The sequence below is a fragment of the Mustelus asterias genome, chromosome 9, assembly GCF_964213995.1.
Source record: "Mustelus asterias chromosome 9, sMusAst1.hap1.1, whole genome shotgun sequence".
In the NCBI taxonomy this organism is placed as follows: domain Eukaryota; kingdom Metazoa; phylum Chordata; class Chondrichthyes; order Carcharhiniformes; family Triakidae; genus Mustelus; species Mustelus asterias.
The window spans coordinates 131,612,717-131,629,020 of NC_135809.1; positions in this window are offsets into that span (position 1 = coordinate 131,612,717).

Below are 16,304 nucleotides of genomic sequence, written 5' to 3' on the forward strand. Positions count from 1 at the left end.
ACCTGGTTGAACTGATTCATTGCTGCCTATAATACAGAGGTCACTGCACTAGGGAAAACAAACGCAAAGATGTAATTCCTGTCTATGCAGGAGTCCTGGCCAATACTTAACTCCCAACCAAAACCTGAACATGAATTATATGATCATTGTCTCAAGTTGCTGTGTGTAAACTGGCTGTTGTGTCGCTACATTATTACAGGAGTGGCTACACTCTGTAAGTATTTCATCGGTTGTGCAATGCGTGCGATGTCCTGAGGATGTGAGAGGCACTACAAAAATGCAATTTCCTTCCCTATCGATATTGACAGATCTGCTGCGTACTTTCAAAATTTGCCTCAGAAAAGCAGTCAGCATAATTAAAGACCCCATGCACTCCGGACATTCTCTCTTCCACCTTCTTCCACCGGGATAAAGATACAAAAGTCTGAAAACACGTACCAACCAACTCAAGAACAGCTTCTTCCCTGCTGCCATCAGACTTTTGAATGGACCTACCTTGCATTAAGTTGATCTTTCTCTACACCCTAGCTATGACCGTGACACTACATTCTGCACTCTCTCCTTTCCTTCTCCCCTCTGAACTATGAACAGCATGTTTTGACTGCACAGCGCACAAGAAACAATAATTTTCACTGTATTCCAATACATGGGGCAGCACGGTGGCACAGTGGTTAGCACTGCTGCCTCACAGCATCAGGGACACAGGTTCGATTCCCGGCTTGGGTCACTGTCTGTGTGGAGTTTGCACATTCTCCCCGTGTCCACTGTGGGTTTCCTCTGGCTGCTCCCACAGTCCAAAGAAGTGCGGGTTAAGTTGATTGGCCATGCTAAATTAACCCTAGTGTTAGGGGATTAACAGGGTAGATATGTGGGGTTATGGGAATAGGGCTGGGTGATTTTGTTGTCGGTTCAGACTCGATGGGCCAAATGGCCTCCTTCTGCACTGTAGGATTCTATGATTCTATGTTGAAATGTCAAATATTAGGGGCCATGCACTTAAGGTGAGAGAGGAAAAGTTTAAAGGAGATATGAGGGGCAAGTTTTTTATATAGAGTGGTAGGTGTCTGGAACGCACTGCCAGGGGTGGTGGTGGAGGCAGATACGATAGGGGTGTTTAAGGGGCTTTTGGATAAGCACATGACTATGCAAGGAATAGAGGGATATGGAGCAAGGGCAGGTAGAAGGGATTAGTTTAATTTGGCGTCATGCTCGGCACAACATCGTGGGCCTAACATGACAATAATAGATCAAATCAAAATATTTTTTATTTTGTTGCATTGTCTGATTTGTTCAATTTTATTTTTACAGCACAAAAACATGTCGGGAATTATGCTGGCTTATTTTGAAGCAGTTTATCATTTTATTTGCCGTTCTGTTTATGTGTTTCCCCAGCACTCTCTGCGATATCCCCCAAGGTTAATTGAAAGGCTGGTGGCTAAACAGTACACAAGGAGTCCTCTGTTCGCAATCATTTATGTTCATTGGTTGCTTGTCCTTCTCGCTTTGATTTTCAATCCAAGGAAGCAAATATGGAACGTGGTGTGATTATAACTCGGGAAGGGCACGATTAATCAGGCTACTGGGGTTAATTGGGCAGATTTCTCAAGCATTGGCTCTGATTTTATCTAACCTGTTTTTATTTTGAACGGGGAAATGACTGAAAGATTATTTGGACAACCTTAGCTCGGACACCAGACTCCCAAAAAACCCAATGAGTGACGATCGCAAAAACATTTGTGGCTTTACATTGCGAAAGTTTCTCGGAATGTTTTATACTAATCAACTGGATATTTTGGAACATGTTTAATTTCCTTGTTTTTTAAAAATCTCTTATTTCACATACCATGTGTTATTCCTCACTGAGAACATGTGTGATAATCAGTTTCCCAGTCACTTTCTATACCATTTGTAACTGTGAGTAGTTTCACATTTTGATTTGATTTGATTTATTATTGTCGCATGTATTAACATTCAGTGAAAAGTATTGTTTCTTGTGCGCTATACAGACAACGCATACCGTTCATAGAGAAGGGAACGAGAGAGTGCAGAATGTAATGTTACAGTCATAACTAGGGTGTAGAGAAAGATCAACTTAATGCAAGGTAAGTCCATTCAAAAGTCTGACGGCAGCAGGGAAGAAACTATTCTTGAGTCGATTGGTACATGACCTCAGACTTTTGTATCTTTTTCCTGATGGGAGAAGGTGGAAGAGAGAATGTCCAGTTGTGTGGTCCTTAATTATGGTGGCTGCTTTTCCGAGGCAGTGGGAAGTATAGACAGAGTCAATGGATGAGAGGCTGGTTTGAGTGAGGAACTAGGTTATGGTCACAACCCTTTGTATTTTCTTGCAGTCTTGGGCAGAACAGGAGCCATACCAAGCTGTGATACAACCAGAAATGATGTTTTCTATGGTGCATCTGTAAAAATTCATAAGAGTCGTAGCGGACATGCGGAATTTCCTTAGCTTCTTGAGAAAGTAAAGGCGTTCCCCTGCTGTCGACAAGAACCCAGCATTTGGGAAATTACGAGCTTGGTAGACAATCCTAGCACATTCTTGCCACTCCTGAGCCAACTGTGCAATACATTTTACAGGGTATTTCTGTCACTAATGTACATTTTATCACTAAATGAACAAATAAATTACTGTTACGATCTCAGGTGCTGTTCCTAATGGATAATTAGGTCCCAGAGTGGAACTTTGGCTTGATAGATTGTAACTTTGTTTTGTTTAAGACATGGGTGAACTGCGTCACACGACGGCCAATTAACTTATAAAGAATAAAGCATTTATTAAAAATGAAAATATTAACTATGATACAATACCCCTTCACCCCAGCTATACTACACAGCTATATATACAGATTTGTAAGGATAACACAAGTTAGAATGTATCTTACACTCTAATGTTCTTAGTAAGTACACTGTTCATGTAAACCAATAAGCAAAATGTGCTCAGACGCCCCACACTCTGAAACCAAGAAACAGGTACCACCCAAAAGAACTTCTGTAGATTTCTCATCAAATCCTCCCAGATGCTTGTGAACCAACTGGTTTCACTGAAACTCCAACTTCTTAATGATTGTCTCTAAACTTTACTCGCGAAGAAAATACTTAGTATCTTCCCCCAAACAACACTTTCTCTTGGATGCCTTAACCAAGGATCCACCTCCAGGATTTCAACCTCTCCTTTCAGTATTCTTCTGCTTGGATTGCTGTGTGGATTCAAGTTTCCACATAATCTCGCAGGTACCCAGCCACGCCAACAGAATACTACTGCTTCACAGCAGTCACCAAACTTTTGATTTATCCAGATGCCTGGCCTTTCAACCAACCAACTTTAAATCTGTTTCTTAGCTATCTCTTTAATTCAGAGCACTTCCTTTGTTTTTTTCCCTGGAATTTACCTGCACAGGACCTCGTTTAATTTCTTGTTCTTTGTTCCTTTAACTTAACTGTCTTCCTGAGACCTACTTTTGTCCCAACCCCCAGGCTTCTCTTGTTATTTTGGAATGCCTGCTCCCTGCAGCTCCCTTGTACAATCCAGCTCCTCCTGGCTCCAGCTGAAACCAACTCAAAAGGCTTTTCTGTCCTTGGGTGACCCCTGGTTGCTAAGCAACAGCCTAGTTTTTCTTTAAACTGTGTTTGCTTTCACATCATAAACTCACATTACCATTCATGAACCTAATACAAACCAAAGTCATTAACCCTTTCAAATTCCAAAGCACTAATACAAATACAGAAAATTGCACTTACTTAAAGCTATGCCTTATACCCACAAGTACAATATCAACTATTTGGAATTACCTCTTGTTTCCTGGCACGATACAAAGAAAAGAACACGTTTGAGAATAAGATCCCAAAACATTACTTAGATTGTTGCTTTCAATATCAGGTAATATAATGTGCCAAGAATTTGCCTCGTACCAGCAGTAACAAAAGTTTTAAAAGGCCTGAAATGTAGAAATCTGCCTCGTAACAGTAACAGCCACCATTTCCAAGGGCAGGAAAACCTCTGAAAGTCATCAGGGCATTCCAAAAGCATGAGAGCATCTAAAAGTGATCAGGTGTGAATTGCTCCAGGAATAGAAACAGATTATTTAGACAACTGCAATATAAAGGTTAATCTCCCCAGGCAGAAACCTGAAGTGACTGGGTGATTCAGGGCTTTAAAAATGCTAAGCTCCGCAAAATGTAAAAAATCAAGATATGTAGACATTCGACTCTAAAGTTCGAAATAACAAAAGGGGAAACAGTATAACTGCTAACCCCCTCCCCACCCCCCTCCCCCCTCCTCCCCCCATCACAAGCAGGCAAGCCAGTCCACACCTCACAGCCAGATGCCAGTCGGACACTCACAGCTAGGTGGCTGGGGCCCATTCCAGAGCCAAGGTATCCTGTAACTTTTTTTTTAACTTCTCAGGGGTGCTATAGTGCTTCATCTAAGCCATAGAGCCAAGGTATTGCAGGAAACCTTCATAAAGACAGTTTAAACATATTTTCTCGACCAGGAAAAGATGTTTCCCAGACTTGATCATCAGCCCTGTATTGTGTGGTAACTATAAGCTGGATTTGACTTATAGATTTGTTTAAGTTGGATGCTGTTTGGGAATGGGAAGTCTAAGTGAGTTCAGGGATCATGCATATATTTTGGAACAAGAAGTAATTTCTACATTAGTAGTGCATGTGTTTAGTTATTCCTGTACTGAAGTGAAATAGAGTATTGTAGTTCTTTTAGTTGTGTATTATTATTTTCTTTTAAGTTAATAAATATTCTTTAATAATTGTTTATACGGTGACTGGACTGGTTCCTCACTGGGTTTTATGTGTAAAATCAGTGTGGTTCATGACAAAAGAAAATTGTGGAAAATGTTGAAATGAGTTTATCCAGTTAGGTAAAAGCAAAATTGGCTCTATTCTCTCTGATGTGGAGATGCCGGCGTTGGACTGGGGTGAACACAGTAAGAAGTCTCACAACACCAGGTTAAAGTCCAACAGGTTTATTTGGTAGCAAATACCATAAGCTTTCGGAGCGCTGCTCCTTCATCAGATGGAGTGGAAATGTGCTCTCAAACAGTGCAAAGAGACACAAAATCAAGTTGCAGAATACTGATTGTTCTCTTCCTGTGGGGGAGCACTTCAGCAGTCACGGGCATTCAGCCTTGGATCTTCAGGTAAGCATTCTCCAAGGCGGCCTTCACGACACACGACAGCGCAGAGTCGCTGAGCAGAAACTGATAGCCAAGTTCCGCACACATGAGGACGGCCTAAACCGGGATGTTGGATTTATGTCACATTATCAGTAACCCCCACAGCTTGCCTCCTGGGCTTGCAGAATCTCACTAGCTGTTCTGTCTGGAGACAATACACATCTCTTTAACCTGTGTTTAATGCTCCCTCCACCCACATTGTCTGTATCTTTAAGACCTGGCTGGCTTTAGGGATTCGCATTCTAATCAGTATTCTGCAACTTGATTTTGTGTCGGTGCACTGTTTGAGAGCACATTTCCACTCCATCTGACGAAGGAGCAGCGCTCTGAAAGCTTACGGTATTTGCTACCAAATAAACCTGTTGGACTTTAACCTGGTGTTGTGAGACTTCTTACTCTATTCTCTCTACACAGATACTGTCAGACCTGTTGAGATTTTTCAGTATTTTCTGTTTTATCCAGTTAGGTGCCTGGTTCAAGCATTGGTCCAAACTGAACTGATTTAATCGAGGGGAGGGATGGGAGTATCACAGTGTTCTCCATGTCCATGCTGGAGGTAGGATAACGTTAAGTGCAACCCAGCAACACATATGTGACATTTGTGCAGAGAAGCCAAGTTAAGTTAGGTCAGGTTCTGCAGTGATATCTCCCTGTGATTAAATAGTGTCCTGACCTTTATAAGGCACACATGTTTAAAAACACCGAGATAAACGCAAAATACTGCGGATGCAGTTGATAACTTAATGGACACTTTCAACACCTTCTCAGCCTTCTGCATGCTCATTTACATTCCCTTTGTCCAATCCCACCACCCCTCCCTACCTTCTTGGATAAATCTCTGCTGATTCTCTTTCCTCTCAGCTCTGACGAAGGGTCATCCAGACTCGAAACGTTGGTTCTATTCTCTCCCCACAGATGCTGTCAGACCTGCTGAGATTTTCCAGCATTTTTTGTTTTTATTTAAAAACACCTACTTGGATAAGGTTTCTGATAACTGTAGAAGTGTATCCCTGTGAGGAGTTAGTGTTTGAAGAGTAGAGATAATTGCGAAGAACATGTTAAAAAAATGGTAACAAAGACAGAGTAGGATCCATCGCCTTCATTTTAAAAGGATTAGTTCATCTCCCTCTGCACCAAAAGCACAGAGTTTGCTTCACATGTTTAATGTTGTCTCATTGAGGAAGATACAGAGTTTGTGGAGATATCTGGGTTCAGAGAGTGGGTGGGCTAGAGTTTTTTTTAACTGGCAATGAGTGAAAGTACCCACTTGATTAGAGGAAAGTGAAAGTGCACATCACGACAGGCTTTCCTTGGACACAGCTCGGTAAACAGCTTAATAAAGTCGTCAAGTAGCCTGCTCACCTCTGAAGGCAGGGAGGGAGGGAGAGAGTAAGGAAGGGACATCCATATTAATGGAGAGGAGAAAAAAGATTATGACCAGAATTTTACCATCCCGCCCACCACGGGAATCAGAGTGGGCGAGGGGCGGACCATGGAATAGTCCGTTAACCTCAGGTGGGATTTTATGGTTTCGGAACGAGCGAGGCTGTAAAAAGCAGAAAACAATTGAGAAATTCAGCAGGTCTGACAGCATCTGTGGGGAGAGCAGAGAGCCAACGTTTCAAGTCTGGATGACCCTTTGTCAGAGCTCTGATGAATAGATGCTGGCTCTGTTCTCTCTCCACCGATGCGGTCAAACCTGCTGAATTTCTCTATCATTTTCTGTCTTTATTTCAGCTTCCAGCATCCGCAGTATTTTGCCTTGATCTGAGTAAGATTGAAGATGGATGACACATCATAGTGAGGGGTATTCTGATGATGCAGCAAGACCAGAAAACCTGAATGCAGAGAACCAAATAGGAAATTACAGCAAAGATGCGTATCGATATGCGAAATGAAGATACAGTTTGCAAGGAATCAGAGGCAAAAATAGATATTTTATGGAGGAGGGGGTGTGATAACAATAATTTTGAAAGGGACAGGGGCATCATGGGATGTGGGTGTGATTGGCTAGACCATCCCTAATTGCCCCTAGAGAAGGTGAGAAGTCTTCATTTTGTATCTGCTATTTCACCATTCCTGCATAGATCAGTATATTCATTCCCTTCCCACCATCTCAGTCGATTCACCTTCTTCTTGGTAACCAGAAAGTTACAAAGAGCATTCATAGAAGAATCATAGAATCCCCAAAGTGAGAAGGAGGCCATTTGATCCATCGAGTCTGCACCGACCACAATCCCACCCAGGCCCTATCCCCGCAACCTCACATATTTACCCTGCTAATCCCCCTGACACTACGGTCAATTTAGCATGGCCAATCAAATTAACCCGCACATCTTGCGGACTGTGGGAGAAAACCGGAGCACCCAGAGGAAGCCCACGCAGGCACGGGGAGAAAGTGCAAACTCCACACAGACAGTGACCTGAGGCCGGAATTGAACCCGGGTCCCTGGCACTGTGAGGCAGCAGTGCTAACCACTGTGCCACCATGCTTGTGATCATTTCCTGTCCATCTCAAGTTTGCCCGAGGCCTCCAGTCAAATATAAATTAGTTCCTCACTGTCGGCACATCAAAGAATGTAACTAGTTTAGTGTTAAATTCATGACTGCAAAGTGTGCAATCCACTCTCAACCATGTCTCAAACTAACAGCCTAAAGACACAAGGACATCAGTTCTGGAACATGTAAGTGAATGTGGTATTCCACTGGACAGTACAATCTTATGCATGAAATTACCATCAGATATTACCATAAAACAGAAACATTGCATAGGAATTTCTTTGATTTACTTTTTATCAAAAGGTTTTGCTTAATTGGGGTGAGTTGATAAACAAGATAATTTAATTCCAGGAAACAAATGAGGCAGATTTTCATCTTCACTGCCTGGGTGGTAATCTGGCAGAATAGATTGCCTACTCTTTATAGAACTAAATTAAATTAATGAATGAATATCAGGAGGGTTATATAGAGGCAGGACAACTTGCTCTGCTGGATTGAGAGCAGGGAAGATGAGAGAAAAGGCGAAAACTGAAATCTATTCAACTATGTTTGTGAGCATCTCAATCGAACAATAGCAAAAAGGTATCAACGGAAGTTCTGATGATGGAGCAGACGGAAATGTCCTCCGCAGCAAGAGGGCATTGCTGAAATAGCGAGTGAGTACTTTTCAGATGCCTTCACGAAAGACAATGTTACCAATTTCACAGGAAAAGAGGAAACGGTAGAGAAAGAGGGGCTACCTAAAAGGTTGACGGCGCTCAGAGTTAAAATAGATACCAGGGCCCAATGTGATGCATCCAAAGCCACTGTAGGAAATAAGGGTAGGAATTGTTAAAGGCAAATTGTGTTTGATTAAACTGATTGAGTGCTTTAATGAAATAACGGTGACTATAGTTGAAGGGATTATGCTTGATATTGCGCATATGATTTTTCAAAAGGTGTTTGATGAGGTGTCGCAGCAATAGGATCATGAGCATTACTGAAGTCTGGGGGATTAAAGGGGCAGTGACTGCATTTATACAAAATTGACTAAGGGCGGAATTTTCTCATCCCATGGCGGATGAGACACGGACGATGCAAAGGGCCGTTGACCTCAGGCAGGATTTTCCAGTCTTGGGTGAGAGTGGCTGGAAAATCCTGCCCTAAGAGGCAGAAAGCAGAGAGCTGTGGTGGAGAGCTATTTCTCAGGATGTAAGGAGGTAGTGATGCCCCCCCCCAAGGCATTGGTATTGGAACCACTGTTCTTTTGATATACCCATATTAATGACTTGGACCTTGGCGTATCAAAATTTATAAATGCAGTATACAGTAAAGAGAATAGGATTAGACTTCAGGAGGACATAGCCAGATTGGTGAGATGGAAGTAATGGGAGTAGATTCAATTGAATTGAATCAAATACAGTGAATTGTGAAGGGATTCATTCTGATGGGAAGAATGAGGGGAGGATCTTTACCTTGAATGGTACAATTGTAAAGGGGGTACGAGAATAGAGAGTGCACAAGTCCTTGAAGGTGGCATGACAAGTTGAGGAGGTTTTTAAGAGAGAGGGGGCAGTGATGGGGTGTTGGCTTTAGAGAGGCAGAGAATACAAAAGTAAGAAGATTATGCTAAACATTTATAAAGCACTAATTTCACCCTAGCTGGACTATTGTGGCCAATTCTGGGCTCTACGCGTTAGGAAAGATGTCAAGATGTTAGAGAGGGTGCAGAGGAGATTTACTAGGATGTTACCAGGGATGAAAGTCTTCTATTATGTGGAGCTAGACGTGTAAGAGCCATTCACAGCAGGTGGGTTTACTTAGCTGGGGAAATTGTCAACGAAAGGTAATTGGCATGAGGGTCAGTTTGAGGCGAGGCCAGAGCAGGCTACATCATCTGGAGATTGATGGAGATTAAGAAGGTTCTCTGGTTTCAATGTACTCTGTTTGTTTGTTGGGAGAGTCTGCAGCAGAGGAAGAGATTGGATACCAAAAATGTGCTGTTGTTAACTGGACCCAGGCAGTTAGGGCTATCCTGGGGAGCTGGCAAGGTGGTGTTTAGGTCCCTGGCTCCTTGCTGAAGGTGGTAAGAGCTCAAATAAGCCCTGGGAACCATTTACAGCTCAGTGCAGCCAGAAGACTGGAGCTGGAAGAAAGCCCAGGGCAGTGCCAGCTGAGTGAAGCAAAGTAGACTGTAACTAGAGGTGGAAATGCAGCTTTTCCAATCCCGTGGAGCGTATTCTCAGAAGCGATTGAAGGTGAGCCATCATTGAGGCAATCTGAGCTGGAGTGGCTTTTTGGGGAACCCAGAGGGGGGGGGGAATCCTCCGGCCTCTCAGACACCTGTTTCTCGGCTGTGGGAGGTGCTGCGCTGTTCATTGGCGGCAGGATTCTCTGGTCCCGCCACTGTCAATAACATTTCCCATTGATCTCACACCATGTCACTGCACAATCCGCGGGGATGCATGCGTTGCCGGCGGGAACGGAAAATTCTACCTGCGTAAACAACCGGAGAATTCCCCCATAGATTCCCAATCCAAAGTTTTAAAGAGATTGTGCAGCTCATAGAAAACATAGGAACTAGAAGCAAGAATAGGCCATTCGGCCCTTCAAGCCTGTTCCAGCATTCATTTTGATCATGGCTGATCATCAAATTCAATATCCTGATTCCCCCCCTTCCCCCCAGATCCCTTGATCTCTTTCGCCCCAAGAGCTATCTCTAATTTCTTCTTGAAATCTCACAACATTTTGGCCTCAACTACTTTCTGTGGTAGTGAATTCCACATATTCACCACTCTCTGGGTGAAGAAAATTCTGCTCACCTCAGTCCTAAAAGGTTTACCCCTTATCCTCAACCTATAACCCCTAGTCCTGGACACCCACACCATTGGGAACATTCTTTCTGAAGTGGTCACGAATGCCTGGGTGGGTTGCTGAGAAAGCGTGGGATCTGCCTTGGTTGCATCTGCTATCTAATGTACAGTGTGGTGTATTTGACCACCATTGCTTGTTAATTCATTTTCATCTCATATTATTTCTGGATGTTAGAGTATAAGATAGATATTGTATTTGTTTTATTTTACTGACTTCGTGTAGTAAAACTTATTTTGTTTAATTTATACCTTGTGGCTTTGTTCTTTTAGTGGGTAACTAGGATTTCAAACATTACCTACTGTCACGAATGTGAAATTATGAAATTATAGATTTTAAGGACAACAGTTTTAAAGGCATATTTCTATTTGTGAACTTTTACATTGAGTTTCAAAGCCTTTTTCAAATTGGAAGTCTGGGCAGACAACGGGCGGGACTCTCCGGCCGTTCATGCCAGCGAGGATTCTGCCATCCTGCTGCAGTGAATGGAGATTTGGCTGAGCGCCAAATTCTCCATCCTCTCCGGCAGCGGGGTATGAATGGTCAGAGAATTCCGGCCAACATCACACCTTTCTGTGTTCGCTCAAACCTGGTCAGACTCATCTCTGTAGAGCTGGCTATAAAGACTCATGAAAGTCCAAAAGACTCTTCCAGGGAGGCCCACTGTATCCTCTGAAAATCCCTTGGTTTCTGAGAGAACAGGAGACAGAAGGGGACTGCAAACGACCGCACTGTAATGAACGTCTTTGCCTAGTGAAACAATAATTCCTTGGAGGTTAATATAGCAACAATGCCTATGTTTTTTGAACTGTATAAAGGAGGTTGTAAGAAGCAGCAAGGTGACACGGTGGTTAGCACTGCTGCCTCACAGCGCCAGTGACCCGGGTTCAATTCTGGCTGGGGTCACTGTCTGTGTGGAGTTTAGACATTCTCCCTGCGTGGTTTTCCTCTGGGTGCTCCAGTTTTCTCCCACAGTCCAAAGATGTGCAGGTCAAGTGGATTGGCCATGCTAAATTGCCCATTAGTGTCCAAAGATGTGTAAGTTTATTTATTAGAGCCACAAGTAGGCTTACATTAACATTGCATTGAAGTTACTGTGAAAATCCCCTGGTCGCCACACTCCGGCGCCTGTTCGGACACACTGAAGGAGAATTTAACATGGCAAATGCACCTAACAGTACATCTTTCAGACCGTGGGAGGAAATCGGAGAACCTGGAAAAACCCACGCGGACACAGGGAGAATGGCGCTGTGATGCAGCAGCGCTAACCACTGTGTCACCGTGCCACCATGATCAATGCACAGGGTTATGGGGATAGGATGGGGGAGTGGACCTAGGTAGAGTGCGCTTTGGAGAATCTTTGCAGATTCAATGGACTGAATGGCCTCCTTCTTCACCGTAGGGATTCTATGGAAAGAAATTTTGTTTTCTATCATGCTCACCACAATGGATTTTTAGATCTTGCTGGAGATTTGTTGGTAAATCACTATCAGGGTCCCGATTTCCACCTGCTGAATATGTGGTCATTTATCCATCTATGATTTCTCAAAAATCGACCTCTGGATCTGGTCCAGACATCGATTCCCATCAGGAAATGCAGAAAGCATTCTCCTCCCAAGTAACATCACTGGCTCAGAATCTTTCTTTAAAGGCTTAGACTACATACAAGATCAAGGGAACCACACTGCCAGAAGGACGTGGAGGCTTTAGCGAGAGTGCAGGAAAGGTTGACCAGGATGTTGCCTGGTATGGAGGGTATTAGCTATGAGGAGAGATTGAATAAACTGGGATTGTTCTCCCTGGAAAGACGGAGGCTGAGGGGGCGACCTGATAGAAGTTTATAAAATTATGAGGGGTATAGGTAGGGTGAACAGTTGGAAGCTTTTTCCAGGGCAGAAATGACAATTACAAGGGGGCACAAGTTCAAGCTAAGGGAGGAAAAGTTCAGTGGAGATGTGCGGGGGAAGATTTTTACACAGAGGGTGGTGGGGGCCTGGAATGCACTGTCATGTGAGGTGGTTGAGGCAGTTACGTTAGTGACATTTAAAACTTATCTGGATAGGCATCTGAACAAACAGGGAATAGAGATATATAAGCGGTTAATTTAGATAGGTAAACGTGATCAGTGCAGGTTTGGAGGGTCTGTGCTATATTGTTCTTTGTAAAGTAAATATTTGTAAGTCTTATGGTTCAGGTCAGAAACTTCAAAGTGTTTTATGGAGCCCACCTGGATCATAAGTTTTGCATCTTGAATTTGGCTAGGATAAGCATGAGATGTTTCACTTCAGGTATGATTCAAATGGCCCACTTGGGAGCTTTTTTCAAGCAAAGTTTATTGAAGAATATAGTTAACATGTATAATAAGAAAATTAGCAAGAATTTTTATTAATTATAAACAAGAAACCAAAACAGCCACTATAATATGTGACCCTTAAAAAATATATATCTAATGTGTTCCAATCAAAACCAAAACCTTCCATAGACAAAGCCCTTTAAACATGTTCAATACAGCAAAGACTAATGCTCACGTGACACTGGAAATTGAGTCCTTTGGTTGAAGTCTGCAGTTCTTGGGATTCACTCAGAGCAGTTTGAAGTCAAAACAGCTTCTCAGAAACCCAGGGAGAGACTCACTGGTCAAGCCACCAACAACAGAATCTTTACTACAGGAAGGCAAGACCTTGCTTTCAGATAACCAACAGAATTTTCAGAATAAACAGGGAGAGAGAAAACACTTTTTTTCAGCTGGCTGTCCTTCTAAAAATGAAACTTTAGCTCAGAACTGAAAATGAAAAAACTTCTGTCACCTGACCTGCCAACCAGTATTTTATTCAAAGAACAAAGAACAAAGAAAATTACAGCACAGGAACAGACCCTTCGGCCCTCCAAGCCTGCACTGACCATGCTGCCCAACTGAACTAAAACCCCCCTAGCCTTCCAGAGACCATATCCCTCTATTCTCATCCTATCCATGTATTTATCAAGACACCCCTTAAAAGTCACTACCGTATCCGCTTCCACTACCTCCCCCGGCAACGAGTTCCAGGCACCCACTATTCTCTGTGCAAAAAATCTGCCTCATACATCTCCTTTAAACCTTGCCCCTCACACCTTAAACTGTGCCCCCTAGTAATTGACTCTTCCACCCTGGGAAAAAGCTTCTGACTATCCACTCTGTCCATGCCCCTCATAATCTTGTAGACTTCTATCAGGTCTCTCCTCAACCTTCATCGTTCCAGTGAGAACAATCCAAGTTTCTCCAACCTCTCCTCATAGCTCATGCCTTCCATACCAGGCAACATCCTGGTAAATCTTTTCTGTACCCTCTCTAAAGCCTCCACATCCTTCTGGTAGTGTGGCGACCAGAATTGAACACTATATTCCAAGTGCGGCCTAACTAAGGTTCTATAAAGCTGCAACATGACTTGCCAATTTTTAAACTCAATGCCCCGGCTGATGAAGGCCGTATGCCTTCTTGACTACCTTCTCCACCTGCATTGCCACTTTCAGTGATTTTCCTCCGAATAATGAGGAGTAATAAAAAAATCCCAAAGTAAAAACAAGCAACTCCCATCCAAGCCACTTAAGGATGAAGAAAAAGACATCTGGTAGCCAATCCGGCAGCACTGAGATCAGCTAGGGCTGTGAGGTAAGACAACACAGAACCTATGAGAGCTGCAGAAATCATGGTTTAAAAGAAAGCCTTTCTTAAAGGTACACTAATGTCACAAAGGTATTCATGCCATTCAACAACAACAATAATTTCCATTTGTATAGCTCCTTTAACATAATAAAATGTTCCAAGGTGCTTTAGAAAAGCATCACAAAGTATCATTTGAGACTGAATCATGCAAGGACATTTGGTTGCCACTTATCACTTGCACACTGTAATGTTTCTGCCTAGTTTATAGAATCATAGTGCAGAAGGAGGCATTTCGGCCCATCGAGCCTGCACCGACAACAACCCAACCCAGGCCTTATCCTCGTAACCCCACATATTTACACTGGCATTAAGGGGCAATTTAGCACGGCCAATCAACCTAACCTGCACATCTTTGGAGTGTGGGAGGAAACGGGAGCACCCAGAGGAAACCCACACAGACAGAGAGAGACCATGTAGACTCCATACAGGCAGTCATCCAAGGCTGGAATCGAACCCGGGTTCCTGGCGCCATGAGGCAGCAGTGCCAATCACTGTGCCACCGTGCCATACAGTTTGCCACAGCAGACTCTGGATATTTAATTCTGTAGGTGCACCGTGAGCGGTGGCCTAGTTGTATTCTTGCTAGACTTATTCATCCAGAAACTCAGCTGATGTCTGGGGACCATGGTTCGAATCCCACCAATTCAATTAAAAAACAGAATCTGGAATTAAAAATCTACTGATGACCAGGAAACCATTGTCGATTGTCGGAAAAACCCATCTGGTTCACTAATGTCCTTCAGGGAAGGAAATCTGCCGTCCTTACCAGGTCTGGCCTACATGTGACTCCAGAGCCACAGCAATGTGGTTGACCCTCAACTGCCTTCCAAGGGCAACTAGGGATGGACAATAAATGCTGGCCAGCCAGCGGCACCTATGTCCCTCAAAAGAAAACTGTGCAATTTTTAATAATATCTGGACCTTTGATTGCTACAGTCCATTTGCTACACTTCATTACTACACACTGTGGAGTTACATTTGGGCACTAAGAGACCCAACGAGTGATGGAAACTTGTTTCTGGTCCTCATCAACATCATGTTGCACGATGTTTGCCTTGCTCACCTCTGACAATTTGCTGGATGGAGTCCTTCAGCAGGCACTTGGGATCTCCTTAATAAAAAGGACCCAATGAATTAAACAGTGGTTTCAATTCCGACACAGGTTTGGCACAGGCTAAACCACTGTAAAATCATTGCATTTGGCATCTGTTTTATGGATTAAGAAAGGGCGCAACATTTCTTAGCTGCAATTCCACAGAGATAGAGTAAAAAATCATAACGTCCATGCTACATTCCTCTCAGACACAACAACAGCTATGAATTCACAATATTCAGGTACAATTTTCAAATTAACCTCAGACTCAGAAGTGTTTTTCAGGCATTCCTAAAATAAAGATAAGAAATTATGGCACATGAAAATGCAATTCGCCTTTTTAATTAAACACTGTCGCTAATAAGAGCTTCGTTTGATTTTCCTTGAGTAATATTTCTCAATGTATTTGGATATATGCTGAAGTTGTTTGTCTTTGTAAGTGGGAATGGGTTTTGCTGTCTGTAATTAGATAATGAAAGCTCTGTAATACACAAGCCAATTAAAAATAAGCACAGCAGCAGAAGTAATTTTCAATGCTTAATCAGCAACATATTTTGTACTTTGGAAACTAATATTCAAGTTAAATTGTACATTTTTTTCTTTATTCTTTCATCTGATGTGGTGATCACATAATTGCTGTTTGGGTCCCGGACCAGAACCCCAAATTATATTAGGAAGCCAGACTAGGCCCCAAAATGTTTTCTATTTTGGCAGACACACGAGGGGACTAATTCCACTGACAAATTAGGGACATTTTATCAAAACAAGCTTTATTGACAACACAGTTTCAGCATAACTTTAACAAAATGAAGCAGCTTAACCCTTAACAGTTGAACAATATTTAAACGTCAAAAGAAACAACTCTAATTTCTAACTTATCACTATTTCAGTTCCAAATAAACAACACTCTTCTCATAGACTTACAAAAGTACTCTAAATATAGATAGCAATC